The sequence below is a fragment of the Ovis aries genome, chromosome 2, assembly GCF_016772045.2.
Source record: "Ovis aries strain OAR_USU_Benz2616 breed Rambouillet chromosome 2, ARS-UI_Ramb_v3.0, whole genome shotgun sequence".
Taxonomy (NCBI): Eukaryota; Metazoa; Chordata; class Mammalia; order Artiodactyla; family Bovidae; genus Ovis; species Ovis aries.
The window spans coordinates 226,752,691-226,772,703 of NC_056055.1; positions in this window are offsets into that span (position 1 = coordinate 226,752,691).

The window sequence follows — 20,013 nt, forward strand, 5'->3', positions numbered from 1 at the left end:
CCTATCGCAATAGCCAAAGGGGCCTCATGCCCACTTTCCACTGCCCAGCTCAACATGGGGATGTATTATGTAGACTCAGGCGAGCGGGCCTTCTCCTTGCAGTGGCGGCTGAAGGACACAGGGACACTTGGTAGGCATACAGGCAGTGGCAGTGGGTGGCCTAGGCGCCTCCCACTGGATGTCTTCAGTGTCATTTCTGCTCTTCAGCTTTCCAGAGATCCCTGGGTTCCTGCTTGTTCTCCAACCCTGGTCTTCTACCTCCCTGCCTTTCTGTGACTCCTAACATGCTTTCCCCAATTTCCATTTTCACTTAAAATAGTCGAAGTTTGTTTCCGCTGTGTATCAGTCAGGGTCCTGGCAAGAAACAGATGGCTTGCTCATACAGGGAACTTGAGGCGAGTTTAATTCAGGGACTATTTACAGAAGTGTAGGCAGAGTTAGGGAGTGACCACGGGATGATGAAGCATCTCAAGACTAACAACAGAAGGGAGATTTGCATCCCTTCCAGACTAAAAGGGCTACGAGAAGTAGCCACCAGAACCTGGAGGCAGAATTCTCTCTGAAGCTTTGGAACAGGGCTGTCTGAGAAGCTGAGACCTTAGGAGAGGACCCAAGCTGCCGGCTCAATAGGTAGGCAGACAGGGGAGAAAATACCCCAGCCTTACTCTTCTTCTCCTTCCTCTAGACTTCTGGCTGGTAACCTCCCATTGGATGAAGCTAACTGGAAGCCAGAAGGCAAGGAAGCCATGAATGGAGCCCATAAAGGTCAGCCTTCCTGAACACAGAGCAGAATGGAGAAGGGAACAGGGAATATCTGTGTAGAGTTCTTATAAGACTTAACTGATAAAAATAAAATACACATTTTTTTAAACCCTTTCATGTAGTTGTAAAGTCTGTGCACAATAAGGAGATGCGTCGCTGAGGAGGTCAATAGAACTTATATCCAAAGCAGGTGTGCTTGCAAGGGCTGTCATTACCTGAAGGAAGGAAACCTATTTCCTTGATCAGAAGTGCCAATTGCCCTCTAAACTATGCAGCTGTGAGTCTGTGTTTCCCTCGGTGGCGGGCAGGGCCCTTTTCTAATTTGTATTAAAACTATCATATAGGGTTTCCCTGGTGCCTCGGTGGTATAGAATCCCAGGAGATGCAGATTTGATTCCTGGTCCGGGAAGATCCCACGTGCCACAGAGGAACTAAGTCCGTGTGCCACAACTATTGAACTTGTGCTCTAGAGCCTGGGAGCCACGACTCAGTGAGCCCTAGAGCCTGTGCTCTGAAACAAGAGGAGCCACCACAGTGAGAAGCCCACGCAGCACAACTAAATAAAATTATTTTGAAAACCTATCATGTAGACAAACAGTGATTGCATTACCCATACACTAAAATTTTAAACTATGAAAGAATATAGTACCATGGTTAAGCATGCCCGCACTAGAATCAGACCACCTGGATTCTAAACCAAATTCTGCAATGTATCAATTTTTGTTGTTGTTCAGTCACCTAGTTGTGTCTGACTCTTCGAGACCCCATGGACTGCCGCACGCCAGGCTTCTATGTCCCTCACCATCTCCTGGAGTGTGCCCAAGTTCATGACCGTTGTATCAGTAAATGTACCATTTATTTTCATCAGTGAAATTAGGTTAATAATAATACCAGCTTCTCAAGGCTAACATGAGGATTAAGAGAAACAATGGAGGTAAAGTATTTGGCACAACACCGACATGCAGTTTGAACTCAAAGAACACGAACAACTGTTCCATGGTTGATTTCTTACCCTGTGTTTTGACTTTCATTCCTGCAGCCACCATCATATCCTGTTTGCTTGATCTCTTCCCAGGTGGCAGAAGTATACCATCACCACTTACACAGTAGCCTTTCTGTCATCTGTATCTGGTATCTATACTACCATCATCTTCTCAATCATATCACTTTCCAATCAGCTTTCATTTTCCCTGCAGCTTTCACTTCTCTAGGCCTATTTCCTAGCTGTCTCTTACCTATAAAACTTGCTCCCAAGGTCTCTGTCTTCCCAGGGAGACCCAGGAGCAGCAAGTCTTCTAAAACAACTGAAAAGGAGAAACGATGATGGGAATTTTGCTTTGACTTTCCAGCCGTGTCAAAATCTTCACTAACTTTTATGCTATTAGGATATCCTTTCTGTAGTTTAAGATTTGACTTTACCGCAATTCTAGGATTAAAATTGTAAATCAAAATCTTCACTAACTTTTATACAATTAGGATATCCTTTCTGTAGTTTGAGATTTGACTTTACCACAATTCTAGGATTAAAATTGTAAATCTACTGTACTTATTTTAAGGGCCAGCAATGGACTTAAAAAAATAAAAAATAAACACGCAAAGCAATGTAACCCAACTGTCCCTTGTCATGATCTGTCTTACGCTGTGTTCTTACCTTCCAAAGCATATAAAGCATAAACCGTGGATATATAAATTACACGTGGTGCAATTCATCCTCATGTGCACTTCCGCTTTTCTCTCTCCACTGCCATGTCACTTTTGTTGTGCACAAGAGAGCAGCAAGGTTCAAACTGACATCATGACAACTGAAAAATTATGTCTCATGTCAGTGTTAAGTACATGACAAATTAAATCCATCCTTAAGCTTTCTGTGTTCTCATCACTTTTCACCTTTATTATACTTCAGCACATGTTTTTAAATTTTCATTTAACCCTAATACTTGCCAATAATATTAACAGAATGCAAATTTAAAAGGCATGCATGCTTAGTCGCTCAGTCGTGTCCAACTCTGCAACTGTGAGTACTGTAGCCTACCAGGCTCCTCTATCCATGGGATTTCCCAGGTAAGAATACTAGAGTGGGTTGCTATTTCCCTCTCCAGGGGATCTTCCCAGCACAGGACTCAAACCCATATCACCTGCATTGGCAGGAGGATTCTTTACTACCGAGCCACCTGGGAAGCCTCAGTTTAAAAGGAGTGGATAGCAAACTCCCCTTGACACTCTTGTATTGATTTAATCTCAGATAACAACTTAGTCCTTAAGGTTTTGATTGAAAGTATGATGCTATATTAAAATCTAAAGTATTTTTATATCTATTGATAAGTAGGCAGTTCTTTCCATAATTGTATCCAAACTTTTAGAAGTAATAGAAATGGTCCACAAGACTCGTTTGATCAACTCATTCACCAACAGTTTTTGGTGCATTTACACATCTACCATTTGAACTAATGTAACAAGTGACCATGGGTAGGAATGGAGAAGGATTATGAATGAACTGATTATGAGAAACATCATTTTTTTAAAACAAGCCAACACACTCTCCTTTATATAAATACCTGGCATATGGTCTGAACTCAAAGAACATTAGCAGTTATCACGTGGTTATACCAAAGCCACAGAACAATTATGGTTGTCCATAAAAATAGTACACTTGAGGAGTTCCCTGGTGGTGAAGTGGATAAGAATCTGCCTATCAATGCGGGCGACACAGGTTTAATCACTGGTCCAGGAAGAGTTCACTTGCCGTGAAGCAACTAAGCCCATGTGTCAACTGCTGAGCCCATAAGCCACAACTACTGAAGCCTGCATGCTCTATGACCCATGAGCCACAACTAATGAGCCCCTGTGCCACTCGACTGAAGCCCATGTGCCTAGAGCCTGTGCTCTGCAATAAGAGGAGCTGCAGCGGTGAGGAGCCCACACACCAGAGCTAGAGAAAGCCTGCAGGCAACAGCAAAACCCAGCACAGCCAAACACAGACAAATAATATATACAATTTTAAAAAGTAGCGTATCTGAATCAGCCAAATTAATTTTGTTGCAAGTAAGAGAAAACTCAACTCAGACAGGCATATGCAACAATCAAATCTGCTGTCTCACGTAGCAAGTCCAAAGTTAGTGTTCTAGGTATGGTACATCAAGGCTCCAGCCCAGCCTTGTGACAATCTTCCCAGCCCTGGTCTTGGACTGATGGAGAGGTAGCTGCAGTCACCTCTGTATCTGTGTGCGTGTCTGTATCACTTATAGACACAACAAAGTCAACAATGCAGGAAGGAGAGAATTGTCTCTCTGTGTAATGAGCCAGAAAGCTGTTCCCAGAAGCAGGAGACTCTCTTGTGGCTCATTGGCCAAGACTAGATTACAAGTATATTTTAACCCACTCAGTAGCAAGGAGAGTGACCTTAGTTTATGCTAATCATTGGGGTAAAATGGATTTTCGGAGTCAACTATGAGTACAGAACACATTTATTTATCTGTGAAGAGAGTCTACATGGAGATTAAGGAAAGGGCAGTGTGTGTGTGTGTGTGTGTGTGTGTGTGAATAAAGGGGCATGATCTCAGGCCTCAAACCAGAATGAAATGAAAGGATAGCTCTCAAACACAGAAAAGGAAATCAAAGAGAAGTGTATCACTGCCAGGAATCCACAGAAAGATGCAGCTTGTTTCAAAAAGATGCCACGGGCATGCAAATGTATGCAGACACTTGCACACTTCTCTCAGGGGTCACAGGCTTCTCTTTCAGAGGTACTGAAGAAACCTTATTCTCTGCTCCCTGCTTTAATGGGATCTATAGATCAGGACCACCACAGGCCAATGCGCACAAGGTGGGTGCCCACACAAAGCAACACGACAGGTGATGAAGAGGCCTCTCCACCCTTCAAAATGCTCCCCTCAAAAACAAAGGAAATGAAATGCACAAAAACACAGAGAAATCAAACCAGCCATCCGCTTAGATGGACAAGAAAGCTAGCTAGCCATGAAATATCGAAAGAGTTTCTGTGCTGTCTCTCCAAGCCCCCGTGGCTCCCCATTCTCAGCCCAAAGACATCAGTTCCACTACTGGATAAAGCATGCCTAAAGTTTTTTCAAAAGTAATGCTTTTTCTGGATTCCACATATATGCGTTAATATATTTGTTTTTCTCTTTCTGACCTGCTTCATTCTGTATGACAGACACTAGGTCCATCCATGTCTCTACAAATAACCCTATTTCATTTCTTTTAGTGGCTGAGTCAATATTCCATTGTATGCATGCACCGTCTTCTTTGTCCATTCATCTGTTGTTTCCATGTCCTAGCTACTGTAAATAGTGTTGCAATGAACATTACGGAATGTATAAAAATAGTACAGATGAATATATTTCCAGGGCAGGAATGGAGATGCAGACTTAGAGAACGGACATTTGGACACAGGCAGGGAAGGGGAAGGTGGGATGACCTGGGACATTAGGCTTGACATATATTCACCACCATGTATAAAATAGCAAGTGGGAACCTGCTGTAAAGCACAGGAAGTTCAACTTGGCGCCCTGTGATGACCTAGAAGGGTGGGATGGGCTGAGGAGGGAGGGAGGGAATATATGTATACATAGAGCTGATTCACTTCTCTGTACAGCAGAAACTAACACAACATTGAAAGCAATTATATTCCAATAAAAATAAAACACAAAAAAGTAAATGTCTATGGGAAGTAGACTACATTAAGCCACTAACACCTTGGCATTAATTGTTACATCACAGAAACTAAATGTACCTGAAAACAAGCAAATTTCCTAGATGGATAGCATCTTTAAAAAAGGAGATAAAACTGCTCTATCAATTTGCTTAGATTTCCAGTAAGACAAGCATGTCTGTGTAAAACACATGAGAAAAATAATGTGATGATGAAATTCAAACATGTGTCCTACTTAAACCAATATATGAGGAAGAAACCAGGAACTAAGCCTCTCAGGAGAAGCCCGGTGGCCCTCTGGCATCTCTTTCCCTGGCTTGTCTTCCAAGGGGAATCCTGGGATTGTGTTCTTTACCCCACCTCCGGCTTATTGGTGAGAGATTGGCTCCTCTCCACATTACAATGGAAATTAAGATTCCCAAGAATCAAGTATGACTTTGGGATCATTTTAGACCCTCCTAAGGGAGTGAGTGGGCTTTCCTGGCGGCTCAGTGGTAAGGAATCTGCCTGCCAATGCAGGAGACATGGGTACAATCCCTGGGTTGGAAAGATCCCTTGGAGAAGGAAATGGCAACCCACAATAGTATTCTTATGTGGTGGTAGAGGTAAAGAACCCACCTGCCAATGCAGGAGCCTCAAGAGATGAGGGTTCAATTCCTAGGTCAGGAAGATACCTTGAAGTAGGAAATGGCAGTCCACACCAGTCTTCTTGCCTGGGAAATCCAATGGACAGAGGAACCTGGCAGGCTACAGTCTATGGGATTGCAAAAGAGTCAGGCATGACTTAGCAACTAAACAACAAGGGACTGAATAGGAATGTGAGAACTTTGTATTGGGATATTTAGCTCAGAAATGTTTGTACTTCATTGATGTTAAAAGGTTTTTTAATCATTCTGGAGCCCTTCTGGCTCTTGATCCTGTCTTTACTATTTGAGAGCAAAGGTGTGTGTCCCCCAGAGATGTAAAGAGATGGTGTAACAAGGAAGCTTTCCTTTGGGAATAGAAGTTCGTACTTTATGTTTAGGTCAGATTGATTCTTGATCTATTGTTTAGTTTGCTTGATTCACTAACTTCCTAAGAGTAAGACACTATCTAACCTTTAGAAATTGTGAATCACTATATTGTACACCTGTAACATACAATATTGTACATCAATTATACTTCAATAATAAATACATTTAAAAAATATCTAAAGTATAAGTTCTGGACGTTCTTATTTAGATTGCAAAGGAGGGAAGCTTACCGTTGATTGAACATCTGCTACATGTCTTTCATGCCTCAGTTTTGCTCACTTCTCTTGAAAGCAACCCTGTGCAATTCAGTTTTATTAGGATAAAACAATGAAGAGCTTTGGGTTCAAGCCCAGGTACTGCACTCAAGCTGAACGACCTGGGCTCTCCTACAGAAGAAGATAGTAACAACACCTACTTCGTGAGATTGCTGTAAATATTAAATCAGTTAAGGAATCTTCAACACTCTTAGTTCAAATTTAGACCATGCGAATAATAAGACTTAATAGAAATCTGCTCTTATTTTATTGTTTTTCTTATTTTACCTATCAGAAAGTCATATCTCAAAGAGATTAAGTAACTTGTCATATCTGAGAGAGGTTATTTGCCTAAGGTCACTGCATTAATAAATCATGAGAGAGGGATTCAAACACTTTTTTCTAATTTCAGGTTGATCCATTTCTAGAGTCTGCATCTTTCACAAATAGTTAATATTCTTGCTGAATCATCTATTTCACTGCTCTACTCCACACAGGATAATAGGATTAAGCACCCTAAAACTTGGAGAGTGGAATTTTTTTGTTGTTTTGTGTCTTCCTTAGTGATCTGTACTTAAGGGCCCTAAGTGGATGTTGCCAAATGCTGAATGATGGAGAGTCCTTGCCTAAGACCCTGACAACCTACAATTGACCTCCTGTATCCAAGGGTTCTGCATCCAGGGATTCAGCCAATTAAAGGACAGAAATAATTTGGGGGAAAAAATTCCACCAAGTTCCAAAAAGCTAAACTTTGCCACACATTGCAATTAGTTTTGCACTGTATTAGGTATCATAAGTGATCTAGAGGTGATCTGATGTACACAGGAGGATGTACATAGGTTATATGCAAATACTTCACCACTTTACAGAAGGGACTTGAGCATCCATGGTGGTCCTGGAGCTTAATCCCCTTTGAATGCTGAGAGATAACTGTATTTTGTTGCCATTCTCAGTGATGACCTGAAAATGTAATAAGATTGCTGCGATCTTTACTCACAAAGACCATCTCTATGTCTTTTAAGACATAACTTAGCTAGGAAAAATTAAGTTTTGCTGAGTATGTTCTTCACATGGTAGAGAAACAGAGATTTTGAAGGGAAATTCATTTCTTTAGCTCACCAGAATGTATAGATAGATATGTGAGACAGTGCCAACTGTGGTTATGTGTTGCTTTTTTTCAATAATAGTACTGGAATGTTTTTGTTTTTGGTTTCTGTCCAGGGCTTACTTTCTACATCAAATATATTATGAGAGGGAGTAGGTGTGAATTATAAAATATGCTGAACAGGCACATGTTAGAGGACAATTTTGTTGAAATCTTTTTTCTTGGAGCACACCCAAAAAGACTAAGATTGCCAAAACCCTTCCTTTGGTAGGGGATCTCATCAGTCATTATCCACATTGTCCCCTTAGTGTTACACGTGGGAACTATTGAGTTTAAGCGCTTTGACATGGTAGAATCAAACAAAAGCTGGAGAACCAGAACATGACCCTTGTCATCATGCTGATTTTATTGACTTGCAATATTCATTCTCTTTTCTATTTTTTGAGGTTTTATTACATATTTATAGGTTTATTTCCTTTTCTTCTTTCTAAAAATCAAGATATAATTGACATGGTAACATTCTATTTCTTTCTGGTGTCCAATATGATGATTACTGTGAAATGATCACCACAGTACATAGTTACAAATTGACAATTTTTTTTCTTGTGGTAGAACTTCTTTATATTTTAACTTACAAATGGATATACCAGATAGATTTGGATTTATGACACAAGATCAAACTGAAAATGCTCAAATCAAACAACCAGCAAAGAGAACCTTGATATAGTTCAGCTGACCTATCAGACAAGCTTGCTATTTGATACCAGGATTTTGAAGGCATTTCAATGCATTATATTATGGGTTATAGCAAATATAATTGGTGATTTAACTTGAGTATTTAAGTCACCACAAAAGAGTTGATTTGAAATATCTAAATCACCCTGGAATATAAGAAGAAATGCATAGTTTCCTTATATGTAAAGTTTTACCCCAAGTGGGAAAAAAAGACTCCCAGACAAAGTCTGGATTCTATTTAACAATAAGCAGGCTGATATTTTTTGGGAGAGAAGTGTACTGATGTTTTCCATAGAATATGAACTGCATTAGAAAAGAAGCCTTGCTGGATGGATACAGGAGTAAGTGGACAGATACGTGATAATATATACATATCCTTGATAATCATGGCAACCCACTCCAGTATTTTTGCCTAGAGAATCCCCATGCACAGAAAAGCCTGACGGGCTACAGTCCATGAGGTCACAAAGAGTTGGACATGACTGAGCAACTAAGCACAGCACAGGGAAATGTTAATTGTACTATCCAGGCCATGGGTGGATAGGTATTCACAGCATATTTCTTTCAACCTTAGGTAGATTTAAAATTTTTCAATAAAATGTTAGAAAAAATATGAATGTGTGGATTAAATTACTTATTTTGTTGTTCAGTTGCTAAGTCGTGTCCGACTCTGCGACCCTGTAGACTGCAGCACACCAATCTCCCTGGTCTATTGCTGCCTCCGAAACTTGCTCAAATTCATGTCCATTGAGTCAGTGATGCTATCTAACCATCTCATCCTCTGCTGCCTCCTTCTCCTTTTTCCTTCAATCATTCCCAGCATCAGGATCTTTTTCAACGAGTCGGTGCTCTGCATCAGGTGGCCAAAGTATTGGAGCTCCAGCTTCAGCATCAGTCCATCCAATGAATATTCAGGACTGATTTCCCTTAGGATTGACTGGTTTGAGCTCCTTGCAGTCCAAGGGACTCTCGAGTCTTCTTCAGCACCATAGCTCAAAAGCATCAATTCTCCCACACTCAGGCTTCTTTATGGTCCAACTCTCACATCTATACGTGACTACTGAAAAAAATTGCTTATAGTCAGATTTAATTGAAGAGTCCAAAAAATGTATGTGTTATAGGAAGTCTCACTGTAAGTGACCTTGATACATGAAAATGTAGAATTAATGGTATTGACTGCAATTTATTGAGTGCTTAGTATGTACAAGTATGAGTGCTTAGTATGTTGTTGTTCTTTAGTTGCTAAATCATGTCTGACTTTTTGCAACCCCATGCACTGTAGCCCACCAGGGTCCTCTGTCCATGAAAATTTCCAGGCAAGAATACTGGAGTGAGTTGCCATTTCGTTCTCCAGTGGATCTTCCAGACCCAGGGATTCTGAACCCATCTCCTGCATTGCAGGTGGATTCTTCACTGCTGAGCCACCAGGGAAGCCCATTTTCTAATTTAATGTAATACAATTACTATTCGAAGTACATATTATTATCCTTATTTCACAAGTTAGGAAAAGATATAAAAAGGTTACATGACTTGCAGGAAAGTGTATATCCAGTAAGTGGCACAGTTGAGAGGCAAACCACATAAGTCACTGTACTCCAGGAAAGGCAAATCTATTTTTATTAAAGTTACTTTATTTGGCTGGGTCAGATCTTAGTTGTGGCTTGTGGGATCTTCATTGCCATGCGTGAGATCTGTTCCCCTGACCAGGGATTGAACCTTGGCCCCCTGCATTGGGAATGTGAAATCTTACCCACTGGACTACCAGGAAAAGGACATTTAAATTAGAGACGTTTAGAGATGAAATTTTCCCGCTCCTTGGTACAAATGACACAAAGGGGAATCCCAGAATTTCTACTCTTTGATCAAGGCTTTTGCCACATAATCTCTCTCAAAGTACAGTTTTTTGGTTTTGGTTTTGGTTACAAAATGGATTCACTATAGGATTCTTTTAAGTAACAGATTTCTATAATGTACTCCAACTATCATACAGTACAGCAGAATTTGATCTGTATACTTTTTTCAGGTATTGTATATGTCATAAACAGCAGCACCAAGATGCTATGAACAGTATGTCCAAAAATGTAAATTCCCTTGAAGTTTTGAATGCACTGAAATTGTGCACACTTCTCGGTGGGAGAAACACACAAAATTCTAAAATAAATATGTATTGCATCCATCCATTTGAGTGAAAATGCTATAATTCTGATAATTATGGATTTTTTTTCACAGTTTAATTCCAAATCCATGTCGTTGTGGGATTTTTTTTTTTTAAGCAATGACTGATTTATATAGTGCAAACCACCAAAAGGGGAAAAAAAAAAAAAATGAATGTAGAAAAGGGAAGTTGAGCATCAAAAGACAAAGAGGGCATATTTATATCCTTCCTCCACTTGTGTTCCTTCCAGCTTATGTCTTCAATTCTGCCCCCAAAATTCTGCCATGGAGGTGTGGCAGCACCGAGGAAATGAAGAGACCCACTAAAGCTTTCAGGTTTTAAGTTCTCAGCAGATGCTCATCTGCTCTAGTGCTGTTGGTCAAATGTTTGGTAGTTTGGGAATAAGAAATCCTGGGTTTAACCTGTGGGCCCACCACTCACTAGAGGATTATAATGAAGCTCTTTATCTTCCGAGTCATTTTTCCATCAGTCATAGACTGATGGAAATAACTACTTTTCTCACAGGATTATTGCTGGCATCGAAGGAAAATGCGTTTATACTTTGAAAAGTGAAAGTGTTAGTCATTCAGTTGTGTCCGACTCTTTTCAATCCCATGAACTGTAGCTCCCCAGGCTCCTTCCTCTGTCCAAGGGATTCTCCAGGTAAGAATACTGGAGTGGCTTGCCATGCCCTCCTCCAGAGGACTTCCCTGACCCAGAGATGGAACCTAGGTCTGCATTGCAGGCAGATTCTTTACCATCTGAGCCACCAGGAAAGCCCGTGTATACCTTGAAAACAAAATGACAAAACCATAAAAACTAAGACCATGCAATGAACAGTTCTTAAACTTTGCCATTTGTTTTTGCCATTTTCTGTAAGGCATAATTATGTTTCCATTGTGTGATGAAACTGGGAACAAACTTTTGTGATTTCAGAACAAAAAAGACAGTTCTTTATGAGTGGCTTGCATAGCTACATACATTTCAAGTGAGACGCTGATTTCCTCTATTATGGACTGTCTTTTCAAAGATTTTGGTATAGTTAACAGTCTTGAAAGACAGAGGTAGTGACTATCTCTGGAGCAAAGAACAGTCATGTTTATTGTCCTGTATAAAAGGTTTGGGTTTCCTAACCTCAGGGTCCTTTCTCCCATAACCCAATCCGCTGTATGTGTAGTTATCCATCTGGGCCTGTGTGTGTCATCCTGTGGGAAATGGACCTTGGGGAGCAAATGCAGATTTTTTAGCTACTATCACTGCTGTGTATGATAGAGCAGAGCTCTTGTCTCTGACCCAGGAGTTTTGCGTCCTCTGTCAGTCTTCATGAAACTGTTGCTGTTCAGTCACTAACTCATGTCTGACTCTTTGCAACCCCATGGACTGTGGCATGCCAGATTCCTCCGTTTTCCACTGTCTCCTGGAATTTGCTCAAACTGATGTCCATTGAGCCAGAGATGTTATCTAACCATCTCTTCCTCTGCCAACCCCTTCTCCTTTTGCCTTCAGTCTTTCCCAGCAACAGGGTCTTTTCCAATGAGTCAGTTCTTTGCAAAAGGTGGCCAAAGTGTTGGAACTTCATCTTCAGCATCAGTCCTTCCAATGAATATTCAGGGTTGATTTCCTTTAGGATTGACAGGCTTGATCTTTGTTGTCCAAGAGACTCTCAAGAGTCTTCTCCAGCACCACAACTTGAAGGCATCTGTTCTTCTGCGCTCAGTCTTATTTCCCTGGAGAAGAAAATGGCAACCCACTCCAGTATTCTTGCCTGGAAAATCCCATGGACAGAGGAGCCTGGTGGGCTACAGTTCATGGGGTTGCAAAGAACAACTGAGCAACTGAGCACACCAGCCTTCTTTATGGTCCAAATCTCGCATATGTATATGACTACTGGAAAAACCATAGCTCTAACTATATGGACCTTTGTCAACGAAGTGATGTCTCTGCTTTTTAATACACTGCCTAGGTTTGTCATAGCTTTCCTTCCAAGGAGCAAGCATCTTTTAATTTCATTATTGCAGTCACTGTCCTCAGTGATTTTGGAGCCCAAGAAAATAAAATCTGTCATTACTTCCACTTTTCCCCTGTCTATTTACTGTGGAGGAGGGCATGACAACCCACTCCAGTGTTCATGGCTGGAGAATCCTGTGAACAGAGGAACCTGGCAGGCTACAGTCCAAAGTGTTGAAAAGAGTCAGACACAACTGAAGCGACTTAGCAACAGCAGCAGATGGGACCAGATGCCATGACCTTAGTTTTTTAAGGTTGAGTTTCAAACCAGCTTTTTCACTCTCCTCTTTCACCCTCATCAAGAGGTTCTTTTGTTCCTCTTCACTTTCTACCATCAGAGTGGTATCATCTGCATTACTGATGTTGTTGATATTTCTCACAGAAATCTTGATTCCAGCTTGGGATTCATCCAGCCTGACATTTTGCATGATGTACTCTGCATAAAAATTGACTAAGCAGGGTGACACTATACAGCCTTGACATATTCCTTTCGCAGTTTTGAACCAGTACATTGTTGCATGTCTGGTTCTAACTGCTGTTTCTTCACTCAGATACGATTTCCTCAGGAGATAGGTAAGATGGTCTGGTACTTCTATCTCTCTTAAGAATTTTGCATAGTTTGTTGAGACCTACACAGTCAAAGGCTTTAGCATAGTCAATGGAGCAGAAGTATATATTTTTCTGGAATTCCCTTCCTTTCTCCATGATTCAGTGAATATTGACAATTTGATATATAATTCCTCTGCCTCTTCAAAGCATAGCTTATACATCTGGAAGTTCTGGGTTCATGTACTGCTGTAGCCTAGCTTGAAGGATTTTAAGTATAACCTTGCCAGCATGTGAAATGAGTGCAACTGTAAGGTAGTTTGAACATTCTTTGGCATTGCCCTTCTTTGAGATTGGAGTGAAAACTGACCTTTTCCAGTCCTGTGACCACTGCTGAGTTTTCCAAATTTGCTGACATATTGAGTGCAGCACTTTAACAACATCATCTTTTAGGGTTTTTAGCTCAGCTGGAATTCCATCATCTCCACTGGCTTTGTTCCTATTAATAACACAGCTGCCTAAGGCCCACTTGACTTCACACTCCAGGATGTTCCACTCTAGGTGAGTGACCATATCATCATGCTATTCAGGTCATTAAGACCTTTTTTGTATCATTCTTCTGTGTATTCTTGCCACCTCTTCTTAATCTCTTCTGCTTCTCTTAGGTCCTTACTGTTTCTGTCCTTTACCGTGCCCATCCTGGCATGAAATGTTTTCTTGATATCTCTAATTTTCTTGAAGAGATCTCTAGTTTTTCCCATTCTATTGTTTTCTTCTATTGCTTTGCGTTGTTCATTCAAGAAAGCCTTCTTATCTCTCCTTGCTGTTTTCTGGAACTCTGCAGTTAGTTGGTTATATCTTTCCCTTTCTCCCTTGCCTTTTACTTCTCTTCTTTCCTCAGTTATTTTTAGAGCCTCCTTAGACAGTCATTTTGCCTTCTGCATTTCTTTTCCTTGGGCATCGTTTTGGTTACTGCCTCCTGCACAGTGTTATTCATCTTAATCCATAGTTCTTCGGGCACTCTGTCTATCAAATCTAACCCCTAAATCTATTCGTCACCTCCACTGTATAATCACAAGGGATTTGTTTTAGGTCATTCCTGAATGACCTAGTGATTTTTCCCTACTTTCTTAATTTAAGGCTGAATTTTGCCATAAGGAGCTCCTGATCTGAGCAACAGTCAACTCCAGGTCTTGTTTTTGCTGACTTTAGAGCTTTTCCATCTTTGGCTGCTAAGAACATAATCAATATGATCTCAGCATTGACCATACGGTGATGTCCGTGTGTAGAGCTCTTGGGTTGTTGGAAAAGCATGTTTGCTATGACCATCATGTTCTCTTGGCAAAACTCTGCTAGTCTATGGCAGGCTAATTTCTTTGTTGGCAAGAAACGTAAAATCTCAGACCCTTCACAGTTCTTGATAAGAAGACAAAACCTTTTTGCCTCTCATGTCTTGAGACCAGGTTTACAAAATATATATCATCTTTTCGGGAGAATAGGAAGCATGTGGTAGGAATAAACACTAGGCTCTGTGGCCAGACTATCTGGGTTCTAATCATGTCTAGGACTCTTTTTAGTTTGAATTCCTCCAGAAACAAACTCTAAGATAAGGATATGAGAGAAAACAGTTTATTTGGGAGGTAATCCCAGAAATCACTGGTAGGAAGTAAGGAAATAAAAAAAGGGGAGGGAAGACTGCCAATAAATGATGAATTTTTAAGTAAGTTATAACTGTGGGTAACAAAAGTTTAATTCCATTCAGAAACTCTTAGGAGGCAGTATAGAACATGTGCCTGAGGGGGGAGGGACTCAAGATATTTTATACCAAATCCCATTCATCATTGATTGAGGGCTCCTGGGAGGAGGTTGGGACAGATTCTAGGCTTTTTTGTCCTGTCTAGCATGCAGCAAAACATACACAGAGCGGCCTGCAGCAGGCCCTGGCAGTTAGAAGTATGGCCTGGGTGTGTGCTACATTGATAAGGCCAAGGAACTATAGTTGGCACACCCACAGCCTTTGCTACAGACATCCTCTATCAATATATTCTTAGGAGGTCACTCAACCTGTTTAAGCCCTAGTTTCCTCCTCCATAAAATGGAAATAATAATAGCTCCAACCACCTAGGGTTGAAAGAAGGATTCCAGATTCAATCCATGTAAAATACTTAAAGTAGGTCATAGCATTTCCTAAGCACAGAATAAAATGTTGGCTATTGTTATAGAAGAAGATGACATTTATTGATTGATTAGTATTTCCATATCATTCTCTGATATTCTGGAGGTTGACTTCTAATGCCCAAACATCAAGAAGTCTGATTTTAGTAACTGCCTGTGATGGACTCTTAACAGATTCAAGGTGTATTTATATTTGCCATTTGTCAAGGGCCAACATTGGCTGTCTCATGGGAGGTACCAAGAAAGATGTGTTTAAAACTTATTATTCCTATTTAAATTTCTTTAGAGAATTTTATGGGGCTAAGCACTCCTAAACTCTTTAATTTAAAGATTAACTGCTTTGTCAGAGAAACTAATTAAACTTTATTTGAAGTGTCAGTAACACAGCAGTTTTAAGCTCAGTTTTCTGTTCTTCTATTATGGGAATGAGAATATAAAAGAGAAGTATATTTTAAACTCAGTTTTTTAGCATTATGTATCATTTATGTCAGGCTCCTGCAAATCAGCATCATGGTAGCTATGGAATTCACCAAAGGAAAACACTCAAGAATTTTAGTAATCCTCTTGGTAAAATTCTGCTGTTATGCTAAACACAAGAGAAAGAAAGCACGGTTTACCAAGGAACAGACATATTTATGGAAACCAGCTCTTCAAAGGTCTATGCATGCTTGTGTGCTCAGTGGCTTCAGTCATGTCTGACTCTACAGACTCTATGGGTTATAATCTGCCAGGCTCCTCTGTCCTTGGAATTCTCCAGGCAAGAATACTGGAGTGGGTTTCCATGCCCTCCTCCAGGGGATCTTCCCAGAGATCAAACCTGTATTTCCTGCATTGCAGGTGGATTCTTTACTGCTGAGCCACCAGGGAAGCCCTCAAAGGTCTACAGATTTGCCTATTTCCTAATCTAATAAAATCCTTGATCTCCATTACCTTTAATTGTTCCCAAACAGTCCTCTTGCCTTGCTCTGCTTTGACTTTTAATCTCTTATTTAAAGAATTCTCACTTTTATAAATGTATTATGTGTCTTAAATTAAGACTTTTAAGTTTTTATGTTAAGTCTTTATATTGAGGAAATTGTCTCAAGCATTTTGCCTAAAATCCTTTTTCACTTTTGCAGTTGCTAATTTAGATATTATTTTCTATGTCTAAATCTGAAGCTATCTTAATGCACTATATATGTGGATATTTTTTAAAAGTTAAGAAAGTTGTTATCTTTCTATAAATATCTTACCAGTGTTTGGACTGAAAGATTTTGACAGTTTTAATGAGACGTTTTATTTTTAGGTACTTCTTTTTTTCCACATTTAAATGTCTTACATTTGAATTCTATTAAATGGTGCTTATTTTTATTATAGACCAAGAACAGTTAGAAAAACCTGTAATCATTCTTTTCTTCCATTAGTCAACTTAAAAAAAGTTTTTTTTTGATGTCTTACTGGCCTATAAAATTTTTCTAAGTAGGAGGTAGATTAAGATTTCCTATAAACTTAATTCATATATACTATAGCATTATCTTTATTTCTTGAATTTTATAGCCATTTTCTTCCTCTCTCAGCATCATTTTAATAAAACATATTGCTATAGATAATATGAATCAAATGTTTTTATCTTAAAAACAGATCATTAGGGAGAAAAAATAAATAAAATTCATGATTTAACCGATGCTCTTATTAAGAAAGTACATAAGCCAAGTTAAAAAAAAAGTTCAAGTTGTATTACAGATTTATGGGTGTTAAGAAATTATTTTAAATGTTTTAAGTAGTCTGTGTATATATATACTTATAAAAATAATACATCTTTATTTATTTAGTAATAACTGTTTGAAATATCTTTTTGCTGCATTTATTTAAATTTTTAAAATTATTCTTACTTCTGAAATGTAAACATCAATTCATATCCTCTGAAAATGGATTTCAATTCTTGCTTTTTCTTTGAATTCCTCCTTGGACATTAAACTCCATTTTAAAAAGCCAACATTTATTTATTCTTTTATTTATTGATTACTTGATGTTTACTATAACTGGATATGGAACAACAGACTGGTTCCAAATATGAAAAGGAGTACGTCAAGGCTGTATATTGTCACCCTGCTTATTTAACTCATATGCAGAATACATCGTGAGAAATGCTGGGCTGGAAGAAGCACAAGCTGGAATCAAGATTGGCGGGAGAAATATCAATAACCTTAGATATGCACATGACACCACGCTTATAGCAGAAAGTGAAGAGGAACTGAAAAGCCTCTTGATGAAAGTGAAACAGGAGAGTGAAAAAGTTAGCTTAAAGCTCAACATTCAGAAAACGAAGATCATGATATCTGGTCCCATCACTTCATGGGAAATAGATAGGGAAACAGTGGAAACAGTGTCAGACTTTATTTTGGAGGGCTCCAAAATCACTGCAGATGGTGACTGCAGCCATGAAATTAAAAGACGCTTACTCCTTGGAAGAAAAGTTATGGTCAACCTAGATAGCACTTTCAAAAGCAGAGGCATTACTTTGCCGACTAAGGTCCATCTAGTCAAGGCTATGGTTTTCCCATTAGTCATGTATGGATGTGAGAGTTGGTCTGTGAAGAAGGCTGAGCACCGAAGAATTGATGTTTTTGAATTGTGGTGTTGGAGAAGACTCTTGAGAGCCCCTTGGACTGCAAGGAGATCCAACCAGCCCATTCTAAAGAAGATCAGCCCTGGGACTTCTTTGGAAGGAATGATGCTAAAGCTGAAACTCCTGTACTTTGGCCACCTCATGTGAAGAGTTGACTCATTGGAAAAGACTCTGATGCTGGGAGAGATTGGGGGAAGGAGGAGAAGGGGACGACAGAGGATGAGATGGCTGGATGGCATCACGGACTCGATGGATGTGAGTCTGAGTGAACTCCGGGAGTTGGTGATGAACAGGGAGGACTGGCGTGCTGCGATTCATGGGATCGCAAAGAGTCAGACACAACTGAGTGACTGAACTGAACTGATGCTTTATTAATTTGAAATTAATTATGAAAAGCAAAACTCAACTAATTCTCCAAAAGAATTGAGATTAGAATCCAAATGATGAAAGAAGAAGAGATAGATACAATTTTAAATTGCTTAAAAATCTTTTAAGTACTGCATCATCAGTAGAGTGCATGAAAAAGAAGTCACTAACGTATGTAAAGTGATTGATTTAAGATGGCAAATTTAAATAATAAACCATGATTATGAAATGGCATTGATACTATATAGATGATGGCACTGAACCTCTGCTTATTTATTACTTTCTACTCTCCTGCTCACAGCACAGACATGTGATAATCTAAAAAGATACCACTAATTATATATTTACATAGTAAAATAGTTGATGCTGTTCTGAACAGTGGTTTTCTTTAATTTATAAATTTTAATAGACCTCTTTAAGATTCTGATGAAAACTCTATTTGAAATATATCTCCCCACTATTCTGTTTAAAACATATACCCATTTTTTTGCAGACGCAGAAGATTCTCCCTTTAGGTACGCTCCCTTCCTGCTTAGTAATGTGCTCAGTGGTTCAGCTGTGTCTAGCTCTTTGCAACCCTATGGACTTTAGCCCATCAGGCTCCTCTGTCCATGGGATTGTCCAGGCAAGAATATTGGAGTGGGTTGCCATTTCCTTCTCCATTATTTATTTATTTTTAATAGAAGTTTAGTAGATTTACAATGTTGTGTTATTTTAAGCTGTACTACACAGTGAATCAGTTATACACATACATACATATATTTTTTTTCAGATTCTTTTCCCTTATAGTTTATCATAAAATATTGAGTATAGTTCACCGTACTATACAGTAAGCCCTTATTCCGTTACTTATTAATGCTATGGTGTTCACTTACCAAATCTTACTGTGTGCTAAGCTCCAGGAATAAAAAGGTAAAAACAGAATGCTTCTTAGTAATCAAATAATGCCACCAAATACTACTACTACTAATAATAGCAGTAATAAAATAATGCCATTGAAAAAGCTTGTGAGAGACAAGTGTGATAAGTGCCATGTACAGAAGCTACCTGACTTCCCCAGCGGCTCAAGGATAAAGAATCCACTTACAGTATAGCAGCCGCAGGAGACGCAGGTTCGATCCCTGGGTTGGGAAGATCCCCTGGAGGAGGGCAAGGCAACCCACTCCAGTATTCTTGCCTGGAGAATCCCATGGACAGAGGAGCCTGGTGGGCCACAGTCCATGGGGTCACAAAAAATTGCACAAGACTGAAGCGACTTAGCACACACTCACAAAGGCTACCAGGTACTTTGAGAGCATTTCTAGAGAGACCAGATCCAGTCTATAGAGAAATAGAGAGAAGACTTCCTTGAGGAAGAGACATCTGAATTGAGATCTGAGGGATGCATAGGAGTCAGACATAAAATAATGATTTTGGCTGCAATTGTGTCTGTAACCTAAGAGTCAACACAGAAATCTGTATCCAGATTTCAAAATTAAGATGAGCCATCAAAATTAAGATGTTGCAATTAGTGACCCCAACCCTTTTGGTTTTACTGGAGATGTACACAACTATCTGCATCTTAAATTACTCTTTTATTAATAAAGCAGATGACAATCTCAGCTCTGTTTCTGAGAAG